Here is a 15,707-nt window from a genome sequence, read left to right on the forward strand (position 1 = left end):
TAATATTGTCAAGATGTTTTCTCCTTTGAAAGCATATCTAAAAACAGGTGGAAAAATCTGTTCATAGGCTTGTTTATGTTGTAGACAGAATGCATTGTTTTGGTTTTGTTTTGGGACCACACCCGGTGACACTCAGGGATTGCTCTGGCCCCAGAATGCACGTTTAAGTGTGTGCTCAGCGTGTTAGAAAATGGAAAACCTTAATAATTACAGAATATAGAAGATATCTGAAATTCATTTAAACTGCTGAGGCACATTGCATTGTGGATTTCTCCAAAAGAGTCCCTGAAATAATTAATTTAGTCATTATATTTTGAGAAGTCATAACACAATTTATCAGTAATGCAAGTGAAATCACATACTCTTGGCTAAACAAGGCAATCTAGTTAATATAGTGACATAGTATTGTCTGTACCAAAATTGTCTTAGAAGACTGAAGAAAGTATCATTTGCACTAAAAGGGAGAAGATTGCAGAAAGCTATAAATGCTAGAAATTGAGAAAACTATTTTCCAGAATGACTATTGCCTTATTTTGTCATCTAAGTCAAATATGGAAATTTTATAATTATTTAGTGATCTTGATATTTTTGTGTACCTTATTTATTTGTATGAGTATTTATCTATAGACATAAAAACATTAAGACAGCTATATCAATGCATATATTGCTCTTTTATTCTATTACTTTTTTGTTTTGTTTTCTTAGATTATATAAAGATGTACAGGCTGTGAAGAGTAAGCCGCACTTTTAAAACATGTTTGTACCATATGTACTCTGTTACAATACTTGATTTTCTTTTTATTTAATATCATTTTTTATTTACAAATATACTTTGATATTTATTTAATATCATATGTTATTTACAGAGTATTTCTACTTGCTAAATTTATAATTTTATGATATAATATACTTATCATGTATGCATCTATATATTTCCCCATAATGCATTTTTTTGTGGCATTCAGTTAATATTTCTAGGTATTTATTGCGGCTATAAGAATATTGGAAAGCTTATGGATTAAAATTTTAAGTATGCTTAGAGATTTCTCTGTAGTTCCAATAGTATTACTGAGAATTTACTAAATACCTCGAATATGGATAAATTTATGAACTTTTAAAAACTAATTGTTGACATATATTTGCAGCACTTCAACACCTAATTAGTATTATTGTCACAGTTAAACGTTCTTTCTTTTAAGGAGACAAACAAAGCTTCTTTTAGAATGTAGTGTGTTATGTGTAACTAATTACATAGAAATTCTATGGACTCAATAAGCTGTTTCATATAGCCCTTATATGAAAACCCATTATGCCTGGGTGAATACTCAGTAATACAAAGAAATCAATTTTATCAAAACTACATTATTATTTCAAAATAAAAATTGTAAGAAATATTAAGAAGCTGGCATTTTGTCATATATTTAAACATAATGTAGTTTTGTTTGTGTTGGCATTCCTGACAGTGCTCAGCTCTTACTTTTGACTCTGCTGAGGGAATCATACATTGGTGCTAGGGATAGAATTTGTATCACCTACATGAAAAGCAAATTTCTTAATCCCAGTGAATTCTCTCTAGATTTATAATCTTATTTAATTGAGTGACTCAGATAAAAATTAATTTACTTTAAAGAGATTGTTTTATATAGTTGATAATAATACAGTTTTTAGATTAGAGGGGATTAACTTATTAAAAAAAAAGAAACAAAAGAAGGAAGGAGTAATGACAGCAACAACCAAATTTGTGAAAATTATTGTGTTATAAATGATGTCATTAAGTCATTGTCAGAAGGTTTGGTAAACTCTTGTTGCTAGTTAATTATTTTGTTCCCTCATTTGTTTCTGGACATTAGGTGTCTTCAGTACATATCAAAGTCTAAATTGGTATGTTTTTACAGGGATGACAATATTAACCAAAAATGGATTTGTTACAGCCACACGGTACAATAATTCCAAGCCGTATTACTGATACTCTGACATTTGTGGGTGCGTTTTCAGCTACCAAACCGTGTGGAAGTACAAAAAGATACGGGTGGGAAGGGTGGTTGTTCACACTCCAAAAAATTTCTGGTGATAGAATTTGATCAGATTGTTGTTTCTGAAGAAAGGCATAGAGGAGAGGTGAAGCAGGGCCATTGGCAAAGCAGCTATTTCAGTGATGAGTACAAGTATGCTTTGGCAGAGATAGAATTTGGCTGCCCTGTCCTCTCAAATTGACAGCTTTCAATTTGAGTGATGTAACCATAGTTTTTCATGGCTTGGTTTACAACTCTTTTAAGGATAGAGTGAGTCTATGGAGCTTGCCTATTGTAGATTGAGTGACTGTGCTTGTGGAAGTGGTTTCGGTTCTCTGAAACTTATAAATGATAAAGGAGTGACTCATTCTTAGTGTATATATATTTAGAATCATTGATATATCCCTCTTTCAAAAAACACTATTCTGGAATTAGATTTTTAAAAAGTTTAAAACTCCCACACTATGTAAACCAAGGAGACTCCACTATTATCTATAAATTTATGAATATAAATGTAGCCCTATATTCCTGCATATATTTATGTTTAGCTTTTCAAAAAAATAATGAGTGACAACTAGATCCAAAGTAACTATGAAGTAACTGGAAGATATAAAAAAAGATCTATCTCTGCTCTACTATTAATGTTTAAAGGCCAAGAAATAGTCATTATCTATTAGCTTGAATAGCAAAAAATTAGTTTTGCTCCAAGAGCTAAATTTGTTTCAAAGCTGGAATCCACGAGTTTAAAAGCCACCTTACATTTTAAGTTTTCATCACTATCAGCAAAAATTTTAAAAAGAAGTTAGCTTATTTTCTAAAGTAGAGCAAAGAAACATTTATGCTTAGCCTTGTAGCCTTATAACAGTTAAACTTGAAGAAAAACTTTCAAAGTTTTCATTCAATTCTTAAACTCGGAGCATTCTAATTTGTTATTACTGCCCATCTAATCTTGTCAAACTGTTTTAATTTCACTTTCCCTTTGTGGGTTTCTTGATCTTTAATGAAAAATACAATTATTCACTGAGTAAATGAAATTCCGAAATAGATTAATATCATACTAGGTGACAGATATTTCTGCTCTTTAAATTAAAATTCACATTAACATTGATATTTAAGATGCTGGGGAGATAGCACAGGGATAAGAAATAGCATGCTTTATAAGTGTGGAAACCCAGTTCAATTCATGATATCACATGGCCCCCTTAGCATCTCCACACAAAATTATCAAAGTTCCTGAACACCTCCAAGCTTGCCTGATGTCCTCTGAATATGATCAGGATGCATTTTCAGTTCTAGCATTAATTCATTCAGACTCTTTGGACTAGTATTGCTGGAAGTGGGCATAGGCTTTTAAGCAATGCCTGGAGGCCCTCTCCCACCTTCTTATAATATGTAACTAATGCTGAAGCTACAAATTATCATGTTACATGTAGTAATGCAAAATATATCTAAGATTTGTATACTATTCCTCTAGACACTAAACTATTGTTTCAGCTCATATTTGAGAAAAATTAGTCTGCTTATATTATATGATCAAGATTTACCAGGGAACTTCCATAGTTCCAAATTGATTACAATTTTTTCTTTTATTTGGAACCTTCTAGCTAATTTTCACTCTTTTTTAGTTTGGAATTTCATCAACTAACATCAAAATACATTAAAATTAACTAGTATTTAATAAAGCAAAATGGTTCTTTATCAGTTGATAAATCTGTCAAATTTTATTTTGTCTTAGGATATGCTACAGTGTTTTAATGTCTCTTGTAATCAATTGGCATGCATATTTTTGGGGAGTTAAAATGATTTATACATGTAAATTTTCCCCATTATTTTATAGTATTATCAGCTATCCTATAATTTTACTGCTTTTATTTCAATTATGCTTCTTTGTTCAATTCACAAGAATGGTATTGAGATAACCAATTGCTTTCCATCTTGTGGTTTTCATTTATTTTTGTTTTTTTCTAGAATTATGAAATTTCACATAGTATACTTTCATTGGTTTCCTTTTTTATTTGGTGGTATATCAAATTATTTAATTAAGATAAATATTTAAAATTCAAAGTCTTTCTAATATGTTTTGAAATAAAAATATTATTTACTAATAATATACTAATTATCACTTAATACATTATATAATAATAAGCATATTATTTACATAATAAAAGAGATCATTACATAGTTTTATCTACTTTGTCTACTAACATTTTTTGTGCTAATTCCAGGCATAATTTTTTTGTTTGTTTGTTTTTGGGCCACACCGAGTGATACTCAGGGGTTACTCCTGGCTATGCACTCAGAATCCACTCCTGGCTTGGGGGACCATATGAGACGTGGGGGATCGAATAGTTGTCCATCCTAGGTCAGCATGTGTGAGGCAAATGTCTTACTGCTTGCACCAGTGACCGGCTCCATAGGCATAATTTTTTTCTGCTTAAAATTTATTACATTTATCTGCTTTATTTCACTGACATTTTATAAAGAATAGGTAGCAAATTTTCTATTATTGAATAATACAATTAATTATTTTTGTGAGGTATCCATTTATTTACAACAGAGTAAGTATTCTCTTCCTGCTCTACACAGAACCAATATAACAGAATTAGCACTTTAGAGAGAAACCTCTGGTGCCTTGTCTTATTTACGAGAACAGGTAATAGTAAAATATGGAGAAAGATCGATTTGTTGAATTTTGTGTCAATTCCGTCATATGGATGGGTCATATGAGTCAGCCCAGCTCATCTTCCTCTTATGAGCCATCTCTCTTGCAATACAATTTATATAGTCAGATATTTATGCTCTTGATTCCAAATTTGGTGAAATTTAGTTTCTTGTTATTTTAAAAATAGCTGAGATGTTTACATTAAACAAAATGTAAATGGAGCTGTGAAAGAATATATGTATCTGACCGTAATTCATGTATGTCAGTTTGGGGACTGATATTACATAGGCTTTTGAGAATAAGTGTGGGCACCTTCCTCCCCACCTCATATCTTTCTTCTTCTTAAAGCCAAGTCAGCTGAATAGATATCCATATAATTCATAATATAAGTGAATCTCTAGAAAAATTCATTTGTTTAATGCTGCTATCCCTATAAGAACATCCCAATTTAACAGAATAGGAAATTAAAAACAAGAGCTTACTAAAACTTCTGCCATTCTATTAGTGACATTGTTGCATATTTCACAAATGAGCTTGCTACTGCATTTTTCCCTTTATTTAAAAATAAGTTTAAAGAGTTTAAAATTTTTTCTTCTTTTTTAATTTGGCTTTTTTTTTCAATAATTTTTGCTCTCACTTATTTGGAAATAAATGTAGTGTGATCGATTATGAAACAATGTGACGCATTTTCTTTAAATATATTTAAAAATAGAATCTCAAACATGGTAGAACTCAAATCCTGTGGTTTCATAGCCTATAATCAAATCTAAATTACTTGACTGGACGTCAGTAATGGGTTATTAACAGAACTGGATTTTGATATATAGATATTTAGCAGGAGCTATCAAAGGAAAGAAGTTTGTTTTTGATTGTCTTCTATTTATATTTTTGGTTTCTCATAGGGCCCTGGCTCAGTTTCTAATGGTAGGAGGGGAATGGCAATTCTTGTAAAGCTTGTGTGATATGCCATTGACAAGGACTGAGTTACAAGTGCTGCCAAGATTCAAAGAAATTAACCTTTATCTCTTGATAAGAGATCTGTATATATTTAGACAGAGATAAGCAGTTGTTTTGAGACTATTCCCCAGGCAGCAAGAAGGAATTGCATTGTAAATATATTCTTCTCTTTTTCGTGTAATATATCCTTTTTATTTTAATCTCTTTTTCACAGTTATGGGGTTGTATTGTAAAAGAACCAAGGTCTAAGGATGTTGATAGCTTGCATTAGTTTTGATTTTAGTAATGCCACAGGATCTGTCACATCTTATCTGTTTAGAACATTTATATCTCTTCTTCTAGGAAGAAAATCTAGTTTAACTCCATCTTTTTAGAAGTTATTTTAGATTTCTATCTTTGAAATGATTTTTCCCACTCATTTTGTTAATAATCATTCACTCTAATCTTATAGTCCAAGAGCATTTCCCATTGTTTATAACAAGACCTTTACTAAAATATATCAAAATAAGTGAACATAAAGTTAGATTTTCAAAACTATGTTTCAGCATTGAGACAAAACTAGAAATATCATTAGTATTTTTAGTGTGTGAGACAAAAGTCCTGTTCATGTATTTCAAAAATAGATTAAAGAATTTTGAAAACATTTAATAATCAAAATATTTTACTCTAATGAATGAAAAATGAGATAATATGAAACAAAACATATTGCTTCACAATAAAAAATTAGCTAATCTCACACATGGTCATAAAAATACATTTTATTTATGTGCATTATACTATATTTAGATATGTAGCATATTGTGCTGAATACTGTAATCTGAAATAATGACTCTATCTGAGGCCCATATTTCATGAACTAAGATTATTGTTATGACAACACAAACACTTATTGCTAACTAAGAATAAATTGGAATTTGAGTTTTATGAAATAAATGGATATCTTGTTAGTTAGAAAATAATCAAAATGGAGTTAGATTAAATTAATAGATTGGCAAAAGTGAATGGATTATCTAAAACTTTGTAGGCATCACACCCATATGAATGTGGTGTAATATTTAGTAAGTTTTTTATTTTTTATTTTAAATTTTATTCTATTTTATTGAAACCACTGTGATTTACAAAATCTAACATAATTGGTTTTGTACATGCAATGAATTAAAGCCAGTGGTGATCCACTTCCACATAGAGTATATTCCAAACACCATGCATTCTTGTTTTTGATAATGCATATATATTTCTATACAAACATATATCTTCATTAATCGATAGTAATATTAAGCTATTATTTATATATCTTCTTAAAGACACATTATTATCAGACAGTTATTTCTAAGCAAATACCGTGCATTTATTCTCATTAGGTAGAAGACAGGCTAGAAAATTGGCTATTCTGAGAGGGATTTGGCAGAGTTTTTCTGCTCTAGTTGAAGTACCATATGGGCTTGGCTTTTGGTACTTGGTTGGTTTGAATGTTATAATGTTTATTCATTCAACATCTCAGGATGAAGTCTCAGCATTTAACCCAGTTATGCTTTTTTATGTGATGATAGATTTGCTAAATGACAAGCTCCAGAAAATAAACATATGATCATTAATCTCCCATTAACTTCATAAAGACTTGCCCAAATCAAGAGGTGGGATGATTATGCCTACAACAAAGTCAAATTTATGACCAAGTTCAATAATTTTGTAAAAATAAATGAGTAAATTATACCCAAGAATTTCAGGAATAGACACTTACAGATCTGAAATCTAAGGCAGGAATCAATAGCAGGAGGCAACTGCTAAAAGTAAACTCATAACATATAACCTTAATAATCTACAAGCATCATAATCAAAGAAAATAACTTAAGTGTATATATATCAGTACATATTATGAAGATTCAAAAACAATCTATTGTCTTGCCATAATTTAAATTACTTGAATTTTCAAATTTTCATAGAAGAGCAGGCATTATGAGCATTATCTTTTTTATTCTTCAGTTAAGATTCTATGGAAGATAGGCTTCAAAGGTATGTGGGATTAGAAATGTATACACGGGCCAGAGCAGTGGCACAAGCGGTAAGGCATCTGTCTGCCTTGCACACACTAGAGTAGGACAGACCATGGTACAATCCCCCAGCATCCCATATGACCCCTCAAGCCAGGAGTTATTTCTAAGCGTATAACCAGAAGTAATCCCTGAGCATCACCAGGTATGGCCCAAAAACAAAAACAAAAACAAAAAAGAAGAAGAAATACAAACTGATTAATATATAATTCTAACAATAATTGACTAAACACCAAGCTTTAGTTTCCATTCTAACATTGGGATTAACATTTACCATGTGAATAAGAATATATTATTTTCTTTGTGCTTTTGATTAAGTGATCATGGCTGCCATTATGGTCATTAAGCATTTTTATAGAATAAATGTCAAAATGAATATAACAAAAGCATTTGAAAATATATGAATGACATGGTACAAAACAAATTGATGCAGGCATGATACTATATTTTAAAAATCCTAAAGACTCTACAAAAAGCTTCTAGGAACAAGATTTTTAAATCTTGTAAAGCTTCTAGAAACTAGACTTGTAAATAGGAAGGCTAGAATATTAATATACAAAAATTCATGGCTTTTCTATATACAAATAATGAAAGAAAAGAAAAATATTTTTTAAAATCTTATTCACAAATATGACTCAGAAAATCAAGTATTCTGTTATTATCTTAAAGACCTCTACAAAGGAAACTAAAAAACACTGCTTAAAAAAATAGATTACACAAGGAAATGGAAGTACATAGTCTGCTCATAGATTGGGAGGATTAAAATTAAAATGGCAATACTTTCTAAAGCATTGTACAGAATTAATGCAATTTCTAAATGTATGCCAGTGAAATTATTTGAAATAAATAGAATGAATAATTCTGAATTTCATATGGAACCATAAACCTCCACAAATAGCTATTAGATGGGAGGCATAACTTTTCCCACTACAAACTGTCCTATAAAGAATTAGTCATTAAAACAGCATAGAACTGGAATAAATACAAACCCATCAGATAGGTAGAATAGACTTAAATATCCAGAGACACTCTCTAGTTTATAATCAATTAATATTGAATAGAGAATATAAATATGAAGTGGAGCAAGAAAAGACTCTTCAATAAATGGTGTTAGGAAAACTGGTCAACTATATGCACACACACAAAATATGAAGAAAAATAAAACCAAAATGTATTAAAGACATTGATATCAGACCTAAAATCATATAGTACATAGAGGAACATTGATATCAGGCCTGAAACCATATGGCACATAGAGAAACGTAACACTTGGGCAGAACTTTCTATGACATCTTCAAGGATAAAACACCACTGACCAAACAAGTTGAAGCAAAGATAGATAAATAATTAGGACTATGTTAAACTAAGAAACTTCTACACCTCAAAAGAAACAGTGAGTAGGATACAAAGACTGTCCACAGAATTGGAGAATCTATTCATTCAATAACCATTTGATAAGGTATATCTATGCTATCTATAACACTAGTAAAATTTAATAAGAAAATATAATCCCAATCAGAAATGGGAAGAAGACATAAAACAAATTTTCTCAAAGAAATACAAATGTTCCACATTATTAATTTTATGGAGATGTAAACCAAAACAACGGTCATATAAAATTTCACAAAACAGATAGGGCAAAGCATTAAATAAAAAAGAAGCATCCAATACTCGTGTAAATGGGAGCAAAGAAAGACTCTCATTAACTGATGGTGAGAATGTAAACTGGTCAGCCTTTTTGTCAAATAAATTGATATTACTCAAAAAAACATAAATATTAAGCTTCTGTATGACCCAACAGTATCATTCCTTGGAAAATAATCTAGAGATACAAAAGTGAATTGCAATAAACACTTCTGTACATCTATGTTCATGGCAGTACTCTTAACAATAGCCAGAATCTGGAAACAACCCAGGTGCTTGAGAACAAATAAGTGAATAAAGTAATAGAATACTTTTCAGCTATTAATACAAGTGAAATCATAAAATTTTCTTATACAAGGATGGATGTGGAGAGTATTATGCAAGCAAAGTGAGTCAAATGATTGTGGATCAATATAGAATAATTACATTCATTACAGGATATAAGATAGTAAGATTATATGGTAATATAGTTTTTAGTTATGTTTTAGTCATTTCTTATTTTGTTTTTTTCTTTTTCTTTCTCCTTTGAAATCTATATTTATAGCTTCTAGATGAGTTTCTCCTAGTTTTTTTCCCAAGAAAAGACAGAACTTGAATCATCTTACTCTGCCTCAAAAATTGAGGGAAAATACAGTGGATGGTATCAGGAGCAAATACTTTCAAGAACATTGACTAGACATAAAAATTGATGAGACCTAAACACTAAGCCCAAAGTCAATGACAACAGAATCAGCATAATACTCTCCATATGTGTCCATGTCTAAGCAAATTAGATGAATTCATTTTTCCTAACAGCTGTGTAGTATTTCATTGTGTGTATGCACCAGTGTTTCATTAGTCATTTACCTGTTTGCTGGCATTTGGATTGTTTCCAGATTCCAGATATAGTAAATAGTGCTGTGATAAATAGAGGAATTTGAGAGGGTTTTTCTGCTTGGTGTTTTTGGGTATATCCCTTTGAGTGATATTGCTGGGTCAAATAGAACTCAATTAATGCACACATGCACACGCACACACACGCACACACACATGTATATATATATGTATATATGTATATATGTATATATGTGTATATATATATATATATATTGAGGTATATCTGTATTGTTTTTCCAAATTGCAGGACCAGAATAAATTCCATCAGTGGTGAATGAGAGTCCCTTTCTACTCATTTCTACACCTGGTTGTTATTGTTCTTTGTGATGTGTATGAGTCTCTGTAGTGTAAGATGTTATCTAATTGTTGCATGTGATTTGAATCTTTCTAATTTTCATGTAATTTTTGGTGATCTCTAATTCTTCATTGAGAAATGATCTCTGTTAATTTCTCTCCATTTTGGATGGAATTAGATGCTTTCATCTTACTAAATTCTGTCAGTGCCTTAAATATCTTATATATAAACCTCTTATTTGATGGTCATTGGGTGTATATTTTTTTTTGAAATAATGGTTTTGTGCTCTTTTTAGACAGTGAGTATTAGAATATCTCAGTCATACAATAACCATACAATTATTCTTTAAAGAAGCCAACATAATATTTTTAAAAGTTTTCATAATTTGGACGCGGAGAGATAGCACAGCAGCGTTTGCCTTGGAAGCAGCCAATCCAGGACCAAAGGTGGTTGGTTCGAATCCCGGTGTCCCATATGGTCCCCCGTGCCTGCCAGGAGCTATTTCTGAGCAGACAGCCAGGAGTAACCCCTGAGCACCGCCGGGTGTGGCCCAAATACCAAAAAAAAAAAAAAAAAGTTTTCATAATTTAATGTGAGTTATTATTATACAATATCTTGCAAATTAAACAAAATCTTTTCCAAAGATATTGTGATAAAGAAGATAAAGTGGAATTCAGTCTGTATTTATCTCTTTGGAGTAAAGAACTGGATGATTTGTAGTACCATAGGCGGTTAGTAAAAGAATACTGGGTGTTAGGTCATTTTGCTTGCTAATTACTTCATGCAAAGGAAAAATGAATTTATCCCTTTGCAATAGATGGTATTCATGCAAGTTTGAACAAGTTATCAATCAAAATCCTACTGCCCTGCAGAAATTGAATAATGGAGGTGTTATATTTCATGAGGGTTACTGATTAAATGAATGGCTCCCAGGTCTTTTGAGAAGGATATTCCTGATTTTGAATGTGGAAAAGGATTTTCTAACGAATATCTATTTAAAAGTAAATAGAGTATGGAAACTATATCTAGAAAAAGCCTGCCTAGTTTAATCAAATTGAAGCTAACAAGTCCATGGTGCTCACAATTGTTGAAAATAAAACACAAAAGTATGTTTTTTCATTGACTTGTTTTATCTAAATGATTCTTTAAATTTTTGATGCTCATTGAGCTTTTCTTTTACTTTAGTTTTACTTTTCTGTGTAGGGAGAGGGCAGTTAGAACCACTTCCGGAACTGCTCAGGACTTAATCCTGTTTGTCTTGAGGAATTATTCCTGCTCTGGATAAGGAGACCACATGGGGTGCCAGGATCAAACCTGGATTGGTGATGCGCAAGGTACATATTCAAGCTGATCGGATATAATATCTCAGTCCCTGATATTGCCTTTTATTAACTATCTTGCCATTCATTGAAACTACCAAATTTAAACTTCCTTAAGCCTTCTAGCTTATTTATTTCTACCTGAAGTATGCCATAGCTCTCATATATAGTTATTTTACTTGACCTTTCTTCAAATATCATCTTTTCAGCAAAGTTTACTTAGCCTGTACTATATAATTTACCTCTAGGACTATTCCAATCCTTCTTGCTGCCACATACACTAATTGTTTGCTATATTTATATCCAAATAGTATAAAACTTTAATAATGTTAGAAATTACAATTTAATTGTTATATTTATCTTTATTGTCAGAATCTTATATACTTGAAAATGTAATTAATATTTGATGAATTGATGTGAAGAATACAAGCCTTCATTTATAAACCTGTTTTATAATTCTAATTCTTTAGTAATTATCTTATTTTTGAAAGTCATTTATTAATTATGTTTTTACTTTAGTGACTTAAATTCAAGAGCAAGATCTAAAGAACCTTAAGTAAACTTCAAGTTCCTTCCTGTTAATCATTTTTAGCATTTCACCTAAGCCAGATACACCTCAGAAAATTCAAGCTCGAACTGAATTACTCTTCAGCCTGTATATTGGTATTATTATAAATGATTTATTATTGCAATACAAAATTTTGTAAAATATACTAATTATATTTTATAGAATATTATATGTTTCTATAAATTTGAGCATCATTAAGTGTGCAGGTATGTATAAAGTTTATTGTTTATATGTTATTTGTGATTTGCTTTGGTAATGTATATATATATTCAAGGAAGATAATGGAACATAGATTGATAGATACACATATATGCATATAGACATAAATGTCTAGACTATTCACAAATTTTTCTTTACCAGATTTTACTGGTAAAGAAAACCTAAAGAGAAAAAAAACAAGGTGAAGGTCTTCTGTAAGTAACTCATTAAAAATGCTGCCAGGAGAAAATACAGGGTTGTGGATAAGCAAAACTGTAGAAAAACAAAGAAAAAGTGGCATTTTCATTTTATTTATTACATTAATGCAAAATATAGTTTAAAAATTGTTGGTAGTTGATGCTTTCACTCATTTTTTAACAGTCTTCATTTCCCACCACAAATTCCTCAGTGACATTTTTGCAAATAACCAATATAGGCAAATATCACAAACTGTCCATAAATTAAAAATCCACTGCTTGATTTATCAATTTTGAAGTCAAGTGAACACAGAACTTGTAATTCTTCCCTTAGAGGTATTGTTTGTGGAAAAATAAAAATTAATTCATCATTCACTTTGGTTTTTGTGTGTAACAATCTGAGTCAGCTCTATTGGCCACTAAAGGTTCTCTGACTAACACCATTGCCAAAGTTAAAGCATGAGGAACATACAGAACTAACTGCTAAAAGGGATTTATTGAATTCTTTTTTGAGAAGGCCCAAACAATGACTCATCACTGTTGCACCAGAGAATGCCTGTATACTACAGCATAGAGTTTTGCTATATTATAGTAAGATTTCAGCAGAACATTTTAATTAAGATAAAAAAATAACTTGATTCCACAGTATTACCCATTTTTGAAAATTAGACATGTATGTTAAAAACACTCAATGTTTACATAAACTATATTATTTGTGAACACACCCCACATGGAAATAAAAATATTGTAATTTAGAATAAGAATGAGATAAATATAATCCACTTTATTTTATCTTGTATCTCTGATGTTCCTTTCTCTATATTGATTTGTTTCTACTCAATACAGTTTTCTTTTTTTTTTGTTTTTGCTTTTTGTTTTTTGTTTTTTGGACCACAACCAGTGACTGTCAGGGGTTACTTCTGGGTATGCGCTCAAAAATCACGCCTTGCTTGGGGGACAGATGAATCAAACCACTGTCCATCCTAGGTTAGTGTTTGCAAGGAAGATGCCTTACCTCTAGTGCCACTGCTCGGGCCCCTCAATAGAGTTTTCATTTTCCATAAAAACATAATAAATTAGTTTACCTCTAGGCATTAATTACCTTAAATTTTTGTTAATCTGTGTCAGACTTTTACTTCACCATTATTAGAAACATTACTAGACATAAAATTTCAGATCAAGATTTAATTGTTGAACATTTTAAATAAATAATTTATACAACTATTGAATTTTGTACATTGTATCAAATAAATGAATTGTAATTAATAATCATAATTCTTCTAAAAGTAAGTTGTATTTATTTTGAGTTTTTTAAAGATTTTTCTCCCAGTCTTTGGGTTTAGAAACGACTATATGTTTATATAAGCATACATATCTTTTATCTTTCATAGAGTTCACCCAAATTAATAGAACTGTGGTTTTGTCTCTCATGTATTGTAAAAATTATTAGTTGTTCTTAGTTCAATTGCATTTTTTACTACTTTGTGTATATACAACTGTATGTATATATCTCGACATCTTTGATTAAAGTAAATGTTAGTAAGATAATTCTAATAATTAAAATATTTTAGTCTATTAAGCAAATTTGTATTATTACATAAAACAGAATTTATCTAAAACTATCCTACATTTAATTAAGTTTATTAATAACATCAAAATAGCTGATTAATGTAAAACCTTTATCTTTCTAAGTTTCTTCATGCTTAATATTTTCTTAAAATTACTAATAAAGTTAATAAAATATATTGTTTTAGTGTTTTATTTATACTTGCAGCATAATTAAATTAGTATTTATATATCCTTATATAATAAATATTCATACATTGAATTAAATTCTGTGGAAACTTGTTTCACAATACTCTCATTGAGTTTGAATAGGAAACAGATAAATAAATAATTTAGCAAGAGAACCAATCGTTTATGTTTATTGGATGATGGGCATATAAGTAGTGCATCAAACCAAATTAAAATTAGACTGACCTCAGTTCAATCCCCAGGGTCCCATATGGTCTCCTAAGCCAGGAGCCATTACTGAGTGCGGAGCCTGTGCATAACCCTTGAGTGTCACCGGGTGTGGCCCAAAACAACAACAAAAGAAATTTAAATTGGAAGTTTTATTTATTTTTACACATTTTATTTTTTATTTTATAGAGGAATTTCACTATTAATGACAAATTTAAATTATTAATATGTATTAAATGTGTTGCATATATCACAATTATCAATACATTTCCATTTTTAATTTATACTCTCAAGGAAAATGACTGTTTTCTTATGAAGTATTGTTGTGTACATTCTAATACATATCTAAATATATCTTTAATATCAGAATAATTTTACTATATCAAGTATTATTCATTTTATTTATAATATCTAAAATATGGATGCACTTATTACTTTTTAAAATCACAAATAATTTTATTTATAATTTTTGAAAAAATGAAGAAAAAATGATAAATTCATATAATAAAGCAGAGATAACCATTAACTAAACAAATATGACACAAAATAAAATTTGAACTGCTAAAAATTTATCTTTCATTGCATAAATGTGTCCTTTTCTTATTGGTTTTAAAAAATTAATATAGCCTCCCAATCTTACCCTAGGCTGTGTTCTTTAAGCTGACTGTATAGAAAGAGGAGGTACAGTAAATGCACCCCATATACACCTCAACCCAAGCCCTTTGCCTGGTCTCTATTGTGAATTGGGGACAAAAAAATAATATAATATAATATAATATAATTAATATAATATAATATAATATAATATAATATAATATAATATAATATAATATAATATAATATAATATAATATAATATAATATAATATAATATAATATAATATAATATAATATAATATAATATAATATAATATAATATAATATAATATAATATAATATAAAATAATATAATATAATTAATATAATA

General features: G+C 29.8%; 1 non-coding gene across 1 annotated transcript; it reads left to right on the top strand.

Moving 5' to 3' along the window:
* The first annotated feature begins 15,365 nt into the window (after positions 1-15,365).
* LOC126032745 (small nucleolar RNA SNORA51) lies at positions 15,366-15,498 on the top strand. The gene has a single exon (XR_007503961.1). It is a non-coding gene; the product is annotated as a small nucleolar RNA SNORA51 (small nucleolar RNA).
* The last annotated feature ends 209 nt before the right edge of the window (positions 15,499-15,707 follow it).

The sequence above is a fragment of the Suncus etruscus genome, chromosome 16, assembly GCF_024139225.1.
Source record: "Suncus etruscus isolate mSunEtr1 chromosome 16, mSunEtr1.pri.cur, whole genome shotgun sequence".
NCBI lineage: Eukaryota > Metazoa > Chordata > Mammalia > Eulipotyphla > Soricidae > Suncus > Suncus etruscus.